The sequence below is a fragment of the Lagenorhynchus albirostris genome, chromosome 17 (assembly GCF_949774975.1).
Source record: "Lagenorhynchus albirostris chromosome 17, mLagAlb1.1, whole genome shotgun sequence".
NCBI lineage: Eukaryota > Metazoa > Chordata > Mammalia > Artiodactyla > Delphinidae > Lagenorhynchus > Lagenorhynchus albirostris.
This window is the reverse complement of record NC_083111.1, coordinates 76,131,375-76,143,829: the sequence shown is the minus strand read 5'-3', so window position 1 is coordinate 76,143,829 and position 12,455 is coordinate 76,131,375. Positions and strand designations below refer to the sequence as shown.

Below are 12,455 nucleotides of genomic sequence, written 5' to 3'. Positions count from 1 at the left end.
TCCCCCACCCTCTCAAGTGGAATAATAAGCGCCCATTTACTCAGCCACACTCTTCTGAGCCCCTGCTTCTTGCCAGCTGTGGACTACAGGCTGGTGAAGTCTATCGACACGGAAACAAGCATTAATGGAAGAAAGTGAGAAGGGCTGTGATTGAGGTAGGTACGGGGGCTCTGGAAAGACCAGGCAGGAGTCCGTAAACCAGGGTAGTGAGGCAAGAACTTGAGAAAAGATGCCCGAGAGCAAGTAATGACTGTACTGAGCCAGATGAGTGCTAGTAATTTACCAGGCAGACAGTGGAGGGAAGTGAATATCCCATAGAAGAAATAGTGCATAGAAAATCACAAGGGCGAAATACAATGTGCTCACAGAACTGCGAGCAATGTATTATTCCGTGGGGAGAGGGGCATAGCACAAGCGGGAGGATCCTGACCATAAAGGATCATAAAACTAAGAGGCTTAGTTTTTATCCTGTGGGCAGTGGTAAGCTACTGATGGCATTTATGCAGGGTCATGGAGGAATAAGTTCAAAGTTTTTAGAGACTGTCACTCTGGAAACTGTAAGATTGTTGGAGGAGGCTGGTATAGGAAGCAAGGAAATTAACAAATTTTTGCAGTAACCCGGGAGGGCAGGCCTAGCCAGGACAGAGACAGTGGAAATTTGGGAAAGAAGATTAAGTTTTTAAGAGGTTGATCTCGACACTTAACGATAACATTGGGGTGAAGGGTGTTGAGAGGGAGAGAGGTATGCAGGGCCATGGCGTCCTTGGTTTGTGCCACGTGTAGAACCCTAATGTACTGGTCCCCAGCCCAGCACTCATTTCTCTATGTAACAAAAGAGGTTGCATGTGAATGTCAGGACCCACCTGCCACTGTCCTTGACCTCTGCCCTGCACTGGCCAGGTTCTGCATAGTGACCAAAACAGGTCAGTGACGTGGCCTATCACGCATGACCCTCTGTACTTGCTCACAACATGCTCACCCACGGATCTGGGGTCCCAAGCAGCTTCCAGATCCTGGGCTCCGTCTCATGGTCCCCATCTCATCCTGCCCTCTCAGACTCCGGTGGCTTCTGTTCTCTCTGCCTTCTGACTCTGCCTGTACTCGGTGACCCCAGGTGGGATAAACCATTCTTCCTGCCTGCTTTGAACTGCCTCAGATGAGATGTCCTATCTAGCTGGCACTCAGGATCCAGGGGTGCCCACTTGCAGCCCACCAGCCGGCCTCCCAGACTCGACTGAGTGACTCTGGCCAGAATTGTGCACAGTGTTAAGGTCCCAAAGGGCCTGTGTTTGCTCCGTCTTCCCTGAAGACTAGGGGATGGTCACTTCTCTTGGAGACCACGTAGCTCAGAGGGAAGTTTTCAGGACCTAATCTGCTCAGCTGCCCCAGCAGAGCCCGCAACCCATCCCTGCTCCGGAGGTGTCCGTGAGCCCTGTGGGTAAAGGGAGAGTGGTGCTCACATCCAAGTACCTGGGCCCCATGGATGAGGCACCAGAGGGCAGAATAATAACATCTGTATCACATGTTGTCTCACTGAATCCTCACAACAAATGTGGTTTGCTCAACATGCAACAGATATGTGCTTTGCACATCCTATGTAACAGATACTGTTTAAGGAGTTGAAGATTCAGAGGAGAGAGGACGAAAAGGTTCCTCTTGGTCATGAAATTAAAGTTTTAGTGGAGGGGAGATGGACATGAACAAACAAAGAGTTCAGTTAGTGCTAAGTTCTATGAAGAAAATAAAACAGCCTAAAGAGATAAAGGGTTTTGGCAATTTGGGGTCTTTTATGGTTCCACATTAAATTTTAGGATTATTTCTTCTAGTTCTGTGAAAAACATCACGGGTAATTTGACACGGATCACATTAAATCTGTAGACTGCCAAGGGGGAGGGGAGGTAGGGGAGTTTGGGATTAGCAGATGCAAACTATTATATACAGAATGGATAAACAACAAGGTCTTACTGTATAGCACAGAGAACTATATTCAGTACCCTGTGATAAACCATAATGGAAAAGAATATATGTGGGTGTGTGTGTGTGTGTGTATATATATATATATATATATATATATATATATATATATATAAAACTGTATCACTTTGCTGTATGACAGAAATCAACACAACATTGTAAATCAACTATACTTCAATTTAAAAAAGGAGCGATAAAGGGCAGTGGGGGAGAGTCGTTAGGGAAGGCCTCGTTGATCAGGGGCATTTAAGTTGAGATAGGAATGTACCAGGGGTCGCCCTGCTTCCTGAGACGGTCAGTAGGAAAAGCCTGTTAGCCAGAGAGGGCAGCTGATGCAGACACTCCAAGGTGATAACAAGCTTAGCTAAATGCAAGGACCCCGTGGTAAGTTTGTCTTGGACAGCCACGTAGAAGCTAGATCTTGTTTCCAAAATTCTGTTCCGGAAGAACATTACTGCTTCTTAATTTCCCAGTCGATGCCTCTCTTTTTATTCTTTAGAGAAACATTTTGGCACATTAGAAAGAACCCAGGCTTTGGAGGAAGACATACTTACGTTTGACTATCAACTTGATCTCTCTTTATCTCCATCAACTTAGTCAAACTACTGAAAATCTCTCAGCTTCAGTCTCCTCGTCTGTGTAATAAGGATGAAAAGCTCAACTTTAGAGATTTAGAGTGAGACCCAAATGAGATAAACTTTCATTAAAATGTAGTAAGTTTTCTGAGACATAATGGTCACCTAATAAATATTGGTTATTCCCCTTCCTCATTAAAGAGGCTGAAGACTATTATAAACAAAAGTATTATTAGAGCTATTATTAACTTCATAACCCTCTTGCTTCCAATTAAGGGAAATACCTTTTATTAGTGTCATAGAGTATGAATAGGAATTTGAATATCACAATATGCGAACTTCTATTAAACATATTTAAATGTGTAAATTAAAAACAAACACATCTCAATGTGTGAGTAGTCTGCTAAAATATACCCATTTCCATGGGCCTTGAGGATTAATAATGGCAACAAATAGAGAAAAAAAAATCAAGATTAATCCAAGGCAAATTGGTCAAGGGAGCATTCCACTTCATTTATCTAAAGAAACAATAAAAGGACCTGCCATTCTCGGAATGATAATTATGTGCTTTGAGCATGTTATACCTCAAATCATTAAAATAACCCTGAAAGTTAAGTGTTTTTTTGGGACTCCAGCCATTGCAAATGACAGGATCTCAAATCTAACTCACAAAAAGAGACGATTTTGTGAAGTCCTAACTGTGAAGTATAAGGTTGGGACCAAAACCAGGCATGGCTGGATTCAGACGCTCAAGTGAGTCTTTGAATTTGACGTTAGTGTTTGCTTCCCTTTCAATATTTCTGCCTTTTATCCTTCTGTGTTGGCTTTGTCATTAGGCAAGCTCTTCCCAGGAGAAGAAGCATCATCACTGGATTCCCAAGACCCTCAAGACTCATAATCCAAAATTAAAGAGTTTTTTTCTTTTCCAGTGTCCATAGACCAATCTCAAGGAGGACACTGAGTCAGAACCCTGCTTAGAGCAGGTGACTTTATTTTAACACTTTCTCATGGTCAGGGTGATAAGATCATTCTCTACTGTGGTGAGGATGACATCTAAGGGTGGGAAGGAAGTAGGGTCATGATCAGGACAAAATGGAGATGGTAGGAGTGCTGTCAAAGGAAGGATGTGAAATAAATATACACAATATACTATATTGCATTCTTAATTTGCATATGAGAAAACTGAGGCGTGGATATTTAAATCAATGAATAAACAAAATCTTGCCCAAATCACACAGCTAATCAATGGCAGAACAAAAATTCAAAATGATAACCGATTCTAAAGTCTGAGATCTTCCAGTTTGCCACTTGCTTCTCTAACCCTCCATTAGTGCAAAGGCATATCCACTGGGTATCTCAACAAGGAAGACAAGACCACTGTATTGTACTTGCAAGGTCCAGTTTCTAAGGGGCATTTTTATGCTTCCTCTCAGTTTTGTCCTATCTTTGGTGTATATATATATATAATTATTATCTAATTGTATATATTAGATTATTCTAACATGTGCCTTCTTTGTGCTATTTCAGATTTTCTAAATGTAATCTACTAAGCAATAAGATTATCAGGAAAAAAAAGTTAATTGAAAAGACTCAAGTCATGCAGTTAAACTTAATAAGTCTTGGATTTTGGCCTGGGATTATTTTCCAGTCAGGTCGACAGAGCTGTACAGAGGGAGAAGGTTTGCTTTGCAAACGTCTCTCTCACAGCGCATTTATGTCCTTCCATTACCATTACGTGTCTGTGATTCTTTCCCTCTACCGCCACCCTCACTGTATTATCAGGACTTAGTACTAGGGGTGTTTATTTAGTTTACAAGTCTGGTGTGTAACACAGGACTTGGCTTAAAATCTCTGCCAAACTGTTTGCTGAGTGAATAGGTGTATTCATGTACTACTGGAAGAGAGAAGCAAGAGATGTATACCTCTGTTCAGTGTACTAATGTCAAAATGTACCATTACAAGAGAAAACAACCAGAACAACAAAAGAAACAGAATGAGTATGAAACTGCAAAGAATAAGTCAGACACAATTATTTTAAAGCTTTGGGGGTTTCCCTCAATAAGGGTAGGAAGGAGAGAGAGCCGTGCCAGTGAAGACCTGTCTCTGACAAAGGCAGAAGCCATGCAGTTACATAAAGGTAAGTGATTGGTTTAAAAAATTACCTGTCATCTGCTCTGGATTGACTGATTACAGTAGAGTTGGTGCTGCCGATGGCTGAGCCCAAAGTCCATTTGTTGAGTCCAGAGAGCGCAGTCAATGAGTTTATCAGTCTGTTTTTCTGCTGTTTCTGGGCAACTTAATGAAAGTCTTGGGTTTCTGACCACTTGGCCTACGCCTGTGTGAGTAATAATCCTTTGAAGTAATCATCTTCTTTACATCTACTTTACATCTTTGAAGTAATCATCTGAGGGAGAACAGAAGTGCTGGCTACCCAGCCCAAAGGGAGAGAGACAGGTCAAAGCAGCTTTCCAGAAAAGGGGACACCGGTTCTTCCCTTTTGTCAGTTCTTTATTTTATTGAACATCCAGAAGTGGCTAAAATCTGGCTACAAATGTTGGTTTAAATAATAGTGGCTTCCAGATGACGGAAAGGATCCTTAGGCACCATTGGATAAGGATTTACGTATGAAGTACCTGTAGAACCATTAGGAAATCTTACGAAGATTTGACATTCATGGTCTCTGATGCTCAGTGATGGTCTCTGATCCCAGTTGACCTGACAGTTGCTTCTCTTGCCTTTTAGAGTGTTGCTCTAGGCATCTTTAGACCTACACACCTTCTTCTCTTGGGCACATGCTATCTATCTCTCCACGAAGGCACATGTTTCCAACATAAGCAACTGAAATTTCAGTGGGAAAGCAAAAGAGGTGTGAAACAATTCTCCTTTTGGACCTTGCAGGTTTAATAAGGAATCTATCATCTCCCCAGCTTCCAGATTCTATGTTTCCAGAGAAGAAACCAGATATGAGGATGTCTCCTTAGGTATTTTGTTCACATCTTCAAGAAAATAAGATACAGTTTTATCAGAACAAGAGATATGAAGCACAGAGAACTAGTACAGATGCATCAACTGCTAAGAGTTAAGAGCATAGGTTGGGTGTCAGCAAAAAAAAGTTCACCCTCTGGCAATGTCAATCACTGTGAACTTGGCTAGGTTACTTAACCTGCCTGATACTGTTTCCTCATCTGTAAAATGGATATTGTCTTGCTGTCTACCTCATAGCCTGAGAATTAAACCTGAAAGTGTACGGTGAGGAGAGCTTTTGTCAACAGTTTTTCTTATATAAACATTCGTCTCAATTCTGGGAATTTATCCTTAGAGCAAGTTAAGCGTGGTTCGTGTTTGAAAAATTGGAGGAGACTCTCATGATCAAAGAGGGAAGGCAGCCTCAACAGGAGAAGAAAGATTGTTAATTCCAGTTGGAATGTATTTGATGAAAAGCAGGGGATGGAGAAGTTTCACCTAATGCTGATTTAGATGAAGCATTCTGCAAACGGTATTGTTGCAGGAAACAGTTTTGAGTCTTTACCGTTAGCAAATACTGTGCAGATCACTTTGGAGAACACAAGGGTGAACTGATGCCTTAAGGGCAGGAATTATGTTTACCCATTACTATCTGTCAGGTAGTAGATGGTGAATAAATATGCTTTGAATGAATGGACTAGAAAAGGCTTTGACTTGATTCTTATAATTTACGTAAAACAGACGTGCAAATAAATGATGCAATGTAGAAAGTGGTAACTACTCTGAGTTTGATACAAGTGAAGAGAGATGGGATAATACCAGAAGCGTGATGGGTCAGGAGGAAGGTGGGACATTTTTAAAACATCTCCTTTCTGCCATTTACAAAACTCTTCACCTGCACAACCTTGAGTAAGTTAGTCAGTTCTAATCGGTGTTTGTTGAACACCCACAATGCACCGGGAATCCAAGGTAATGCACCAGGTTTCTTAATGGAGGGGCCCCAACCTCCCCATCTGCAAAATGATGGTGGTGGTTATACTGAGTTCCTCAGATCTTTGTGAAGTTTTAGTGAAACAGCATATGCAAAAGCACTTTTTTAAACTAAAAAGTGGTTTTCAACTGTGCATCGCTGTTGAGACGTCTGCTCTGGGAGTTCACTAAACAGAGAAAGACGACTTCCAGGTGGAGCAATGAACAGAAATGGCCTCCACGTAGAGACCGAAAAAATTACGTGAGTCCATTTACATTATATCTGTTGAAGCAGCATGGAGCATTTCTGAATGTTTCCAAAGAGAAATGAGAAAAATGTATAATTGAATAAAAGCTGGATGTTTGTTATAAAAATGTCATTCAAAAGGCTTCAGAAAACATGCTCGGCTAATTAGCCATTATGATCGGGTATCTATGGAAACAGCTGTATATCAGTACTCAAAATAGACAGTCGTTTAACCAGTTAACAGAGAAGAAGAACACAGAAGTGAGCCTTGTTTAGTGATTTCTTGCAACATATGTACTAGGAGAAAAATGTAGAATTTTAAAGGAAAAAAATAACATTAAAATAAAAAAGATCCAGGTGGGAATGAGGGAGTAGAATAAAGGAACTCGTTTGCACGACTGAAGCCCACGCCTGTTTTATGTGCAATAGCAGCAACACACACTGGGCCCTTGATAAGATAATAATTTGCAGGCATATTTCACATACACTGTCAATAATACAAAAAACATTAAGCTTTGCTTACGTTGTCTAGCAACACAAAGATGAAAAGGATCCAATCTCTGTCCTTGAGGAACTCACAGTATGAAGATCGGGAGAAAGATTTAATTAGGGGAGGTCCCTGTGAAGCATTCTGGGAACACAGATGAGTACATTACAGATTTGGTGTTGGAGCTGGGGATCGGTGAGAACCACAGGGAAAAGTGGCATTGGAGCATGGCCGTAAAGCCAGAGAGATATTCATACAATGCAGAAGATGGATAAGGAATGGTGCCAGCAACATGCCATGACCTTGAATTATGTGCACAGTGCACTGGGAAATGACCAAAGCAGTGGACTTTGAGGTTCGAAGAACTCCTGACAAATTATTTCTAAGCCATTCCCACAGGAGATGGAACTTCTGAAGCCCTGTTTTAATCTAGAATCTTCACTTGCTTACGACTTCCTTAACAACACATGTGACTTTCCTAATGACAACTGTTGCACCTGATAGATGATCCTTGGTCATGGAGTAATCCTACATAATGATAATAGTAATGGCTTGGCAGCGGCAGAACAGATGAGCACCAGGGTATAGTAAGCAAGAACTACCACAGCACCTGATCAAGTCTGCTGAGAGGCTGCCTTTGGAACAGAATAAAACTCCAGTCATTTTTAGTCTCCTTTTTTTTTTTTTTTTGTGGTACGCGGGCCTCTCACTGTTGTGGCCTCTCCCATTGCAGAGCACAGGCTCCGGACGCGCAGGCTCAGTGGCCATGGCTCATGGGCCCAGCCGCTCTGCGGCATGTGGGATCTTCCCAGACCTGGACACGAACCCACGTCCCCTGCATCGGCAGGCGGACCCTCAACCACTGGCCACCAGGGAAGCCCCTAGTCTCCTTTTGATGTATGTAAATGTAATACCTACGAGAAACATAACCTGAGGGGGGAAGGTAAGGTACCTATTTTACTTGAAATATTCATTCTAAACTGACTGTGAAAAGGTATGGCAGGTATGTATGTTGTATTCCCTTAAAGCAACCACTAAGAAAACCAAAAAAAAAAAGTATAACCCCAAAACCCATAGATTAATTAAAATGAAAAGCTAAAACCTATTCAAATAATCCAAAAGAAGGAAGTAAATGAGGAATGAAAGAACAAAAACCAAAGGAGACAAATAGAAAATGAGTAATTAAGTGATATACTTAAATCTAGTCATATCAATAATTATATTAAATGTAAGTAGTCAAAACACGCCAATTAATAGATTGCCAAATTAAATTGGGGGCGGGAAACCTAACTATTCCTGTCTATAAAATACCCTTGTTAAATATAATAATACAGATACATTACAAGTAAAAAGATGGAAAATGATATATTAAGCAAATGTTAATTTTAAAAGAAAAAAATATAGTGGTTATTAGTATTAGATCAAGAAAAATTACCAGGTGGGACTTCCCTGGCAGTCCAGAGGTTAAGACTCCGTGCTTCCACTGCAGGGGGCACAGGTTTAATTCCCGGTCAGGGAACTAAGATCCCACAGGCCGAGAGACACAGCCAAAAAGTAGAAAATAAAATGAAATAAAATGTGTTATTTCTTTAAAAAAAAGAAAACTTACCAGGGATCAAGAAAGATATTATTAATGATAAAATGGACAATTCACCAAGTGTGTTAGTTTGCTGGGGCTGCCATAACTAAGTACCACAAACCGACTGGCTTAAACAACAGAAATTTACTGTCTCACAGTTCTGGAGGCTAGAAGTTAAAAATCAAGGTATCAGTAATGTTGATTCCTTCTGAGGGCTGAGAGAGAATCAGCTTCCTGCCTTTTGCCTGGATTCTGGTGCTTTGCTGGCAATCTTTGGTGTTTGCTTGACTTGTAGAAGGGTCACTCCAATCTCTGGCTTCATCTTTGCGTAGTCTTCTACCTGTATGCATGTCTGTATCCAAGTTTCCTCTCTTTATAAGCACACCAGTTGTACTGGGTTAGAAGCACACTCTACTACAGTACAACCTCATCTTAACTAATTACATCTGTAACCACCCTATCCCCAAATAAGGTAACATTCTGAGATACTAAGGGCGAGGACTTCAACATACGGATCTGAGGGGAACGCAATTCAATTCATAACATCAAGGAAACATAACAATACTAAATGTGTATGAATATAAACTCAGATTTTCAAACTACATGGAGCAAAAACTGGTAGAACTAAAAGGAGAAAGGGACAAATCCACAATTATAAGGCACAGATTACGGCTAGGTGATGCCGTAAACCCAGACCAACAACAGTGACCCTTGTAAAAGAAAGAAAAAGCATACACATTGCGGGGGAAAAAAAGAAATCAAATCGTCTTTGTTCACAGATGGCATGATTGCCTATGTAGAAAAATCCAAAGGAATCTACAGAAAAGGCTCCTAAAATGAATGATTGAGTTTTGCAAGGTCACATTTTACAAAGGTAACATAAAATATCAATTGTATTTCTATAAGCTAGAAATAAACAACTGGAGATCAAAAATGCTAACAGTACTATTTACTATAGCATCCAAAAAGGAAATACCTAGATACTTATCTAACACAATGTGGGCAGGATCCATAGGCGGAACTACAAATCCCTAATGAAATAAAACAAATAGGATCTAAGTAAATAGAGAGAGACACTATTTTGTGGAGTGTAAGACTCCACAACCCTCAGATTCATCTGCAGAGTCAATGCAAGCCCAGTTATAATCCCATATTGACAAGCTGATTCTTGGTGGAAATATAAATTGGTACAATAACTTGGGTCAACTGTGTAGCAGTGTGTATTAAGGATGGGGATGTACACACACCATGACCCAGCAATTCTACACCCAGACTTACACCCAACAAATACACACTTCCATTCACCAAAGATAATGAACAAGGACATTCAGGGGAGCACGACTAACTGAAAGCTGTAAACTGCCCACGGGTTCCGCTACAGATGGATACAGGTACATGGCGGTAGAGTCGCACAATAGGATTTAGAAAAAAAAAAAAAGGGCTTACCTGGTGGCGCAGTGGTTGAGAGTCCACCTGCCGATGCAGGGGACGCGGGTTCGTGCCCTGGTCGGGGAAGATCCCACATGCCGCGGAGCAGCTGGGCCCGTGAGCCACGGCCGCTGAGCCTGCGCGGCCGGAGCCTGTGCTCTGCAACGGGAGAGGCCACAACAATGAGAGGCCCGCATACTGCAAAACAAACAAACAAAAAAAAACCCCTGTAAATTGATGAGTCTCACAAAAAGTCTACTGAGTGAAAGATGCCAGGCATGAAAAAGTACAGGATACATGTATATGCTTTCTATCAAGTTAAAAAACAGGGAAAACACATATGTACTGTTACAAATCAGGAAAGTAGTTACCTTTTGGGAGAGGTATGATCGGATGGGGTGAGAGGGCCTCCATCATTCTGGTAATATTGTGTTTCTTGATCTTGGTACTGGTTACACAAATGTGTTCAATCTGTGAAAATTCATCCTAATCATTTGTGTATTATTCTTTATTTTGGATTGATTTTTGGGGGGGCCACACTGTGTGACATGTGGGATCTTAGTTCCCCAAACAGGGATTGAACCCATGCCCCTCACTGCAGTGGAAGCACAGAGTCTTAACTGCTGGACCATCAGGGAAGTCCCTGTGTACCATTCTTGACATATGTTATACTTCACCATCGAAAAACAATTGGAGTGTCTTCTCCTGCCTCAAAATGCAATTTGGAGTCCTAAGTTCTCAGTACCCACTCAGCAGTTCCTGGAGGCACTGTGCAAACACACACTCACACCAGCACACATACAAGTGCTGTCCCACTTCCGCGTGCCACGCAGGAAAACACAGTGACATATATTCATTCACACACATGCACACACATGTATGTATGCAAACATGCACGTACATAGCCACACACCCATGTGTGGGTTTTCTCCCGTGTGTTGTGACGTGCCTGTGGTCCCAACCTTCACCCCCTCCCCAGCCTTAGCTGCTAAGCTCTTCTCACACAGGAATCCTGTGTTTTCTTTTTTGTCCCCTGCTGGGCCTGCCTCTTTGACACACAAACAAACAGTTAAGTGTTTAATGCTGACACACTGAAGCGTGCAGAGTTAAAAAGCTTTGGCTCTTAGAAATCTCAACACTGGAAATGATAGCAGGTGGCTTCACCCAGAAATTGTGCGTGACCATGTTCTGCTCTCTCCACAGCTTAGAAGAAAAATAAACAAAGGCAATGAAAACACTTCCGGATGGGTAAAGTAGCAGACACCTCTTCCTTCTTCATAACTTACGCGGCTTCATCGAGGAATTCACTCGTGCACAGATTGTAAGAAGCTGAAGAAAGATCTCAAGTCAGACCTCTGGGTGGAGAAAGAAGAAAACAGGAAGAAAGAATGAAGGAAGAAGAGAAAAGAGCAAAAGAGGAGGCGGTCAAAGGAGAGAAGCAAAGGTTTGAGCGTTTCGTCTTGCAAAGTAAGTTTGGGAAGAAATTATGACCAATATACACTTAAAAATCTTTGTGGTCAGTGATAAAGTGCATTGACTTTTTAAAAATTTTTTATTTTATATTGGAGTATAGTTGATTAACAATGTGCTAGTTTCAGGTGTACAGCAAAGTGATTCAGTTCTACAAATACATGTATCTATTCTTTTTCAAATTCTTTTCCCATTTAGGTCATTACAGAATACTGAACAGAGTTCCCGGTGCTATACAGTAGGTCCTTATTGGTTATCTATTTTAAATATAGTAGTGTATATACATGTCAATCCCAAATTCCCCAACCCTTCCCCCCAGTAACCATAAGTTAAGTCTGTGAGTCTGTTCCTGTTTTGTAAATAAGTTCATTTGTATCATTATTTTTTAGATTCCCCATATAAGCAATATCATATGATATTTGTCCTTCTCTGTCTTACTTCACCTAGTATGAAAGGATACATGCATCCCAATGTTCATTGCAGCACTGTTTACAAGAGCCAAGACATGGAAGCAACCTAAATGTCCATCGACAGATGAATGGATAAAGAAGATATGGTACATATATACGATACAATGGAATATTACTCAGCCATTAAAAAGAATGAAATAATGCCATTTGCAGCAACATGGATGGACCTGGAGATGATCATACTAAGTGCATTGACTTTTTGATGTTCTCTGATGTTCTCACAAAGGGCAGTCATAGAGCACACAAAATCAGCAACAGTGCCATTTAAATTACGAACCACCACCATGCCCAA

General features: G+C 41.2%; 1 long non-coding RNA gene across 1 annotated transcript in view; it reads right to left on the bottom strand.

Moving 5' to 3' along the window:
• Nucleotides 1-10,600: 10,600 nt before the first annotated feature.
• The window catches only part of LOC132508141 (uncharacterized), a 222,755-nt gene continuing 220,900 nt past the window's right edge, over nt 10,601-12,455 (bottom strand). Inside the window, exon 6 of the long non-coding RNA XR_009536449.1 lies at nt 10,601-11,578. This is a non-coding gene — a long non-coding RNA (uncharacterized LOC132508141). The remainder of the gene's footprint in view (nt 11,579-12,455) is intronic.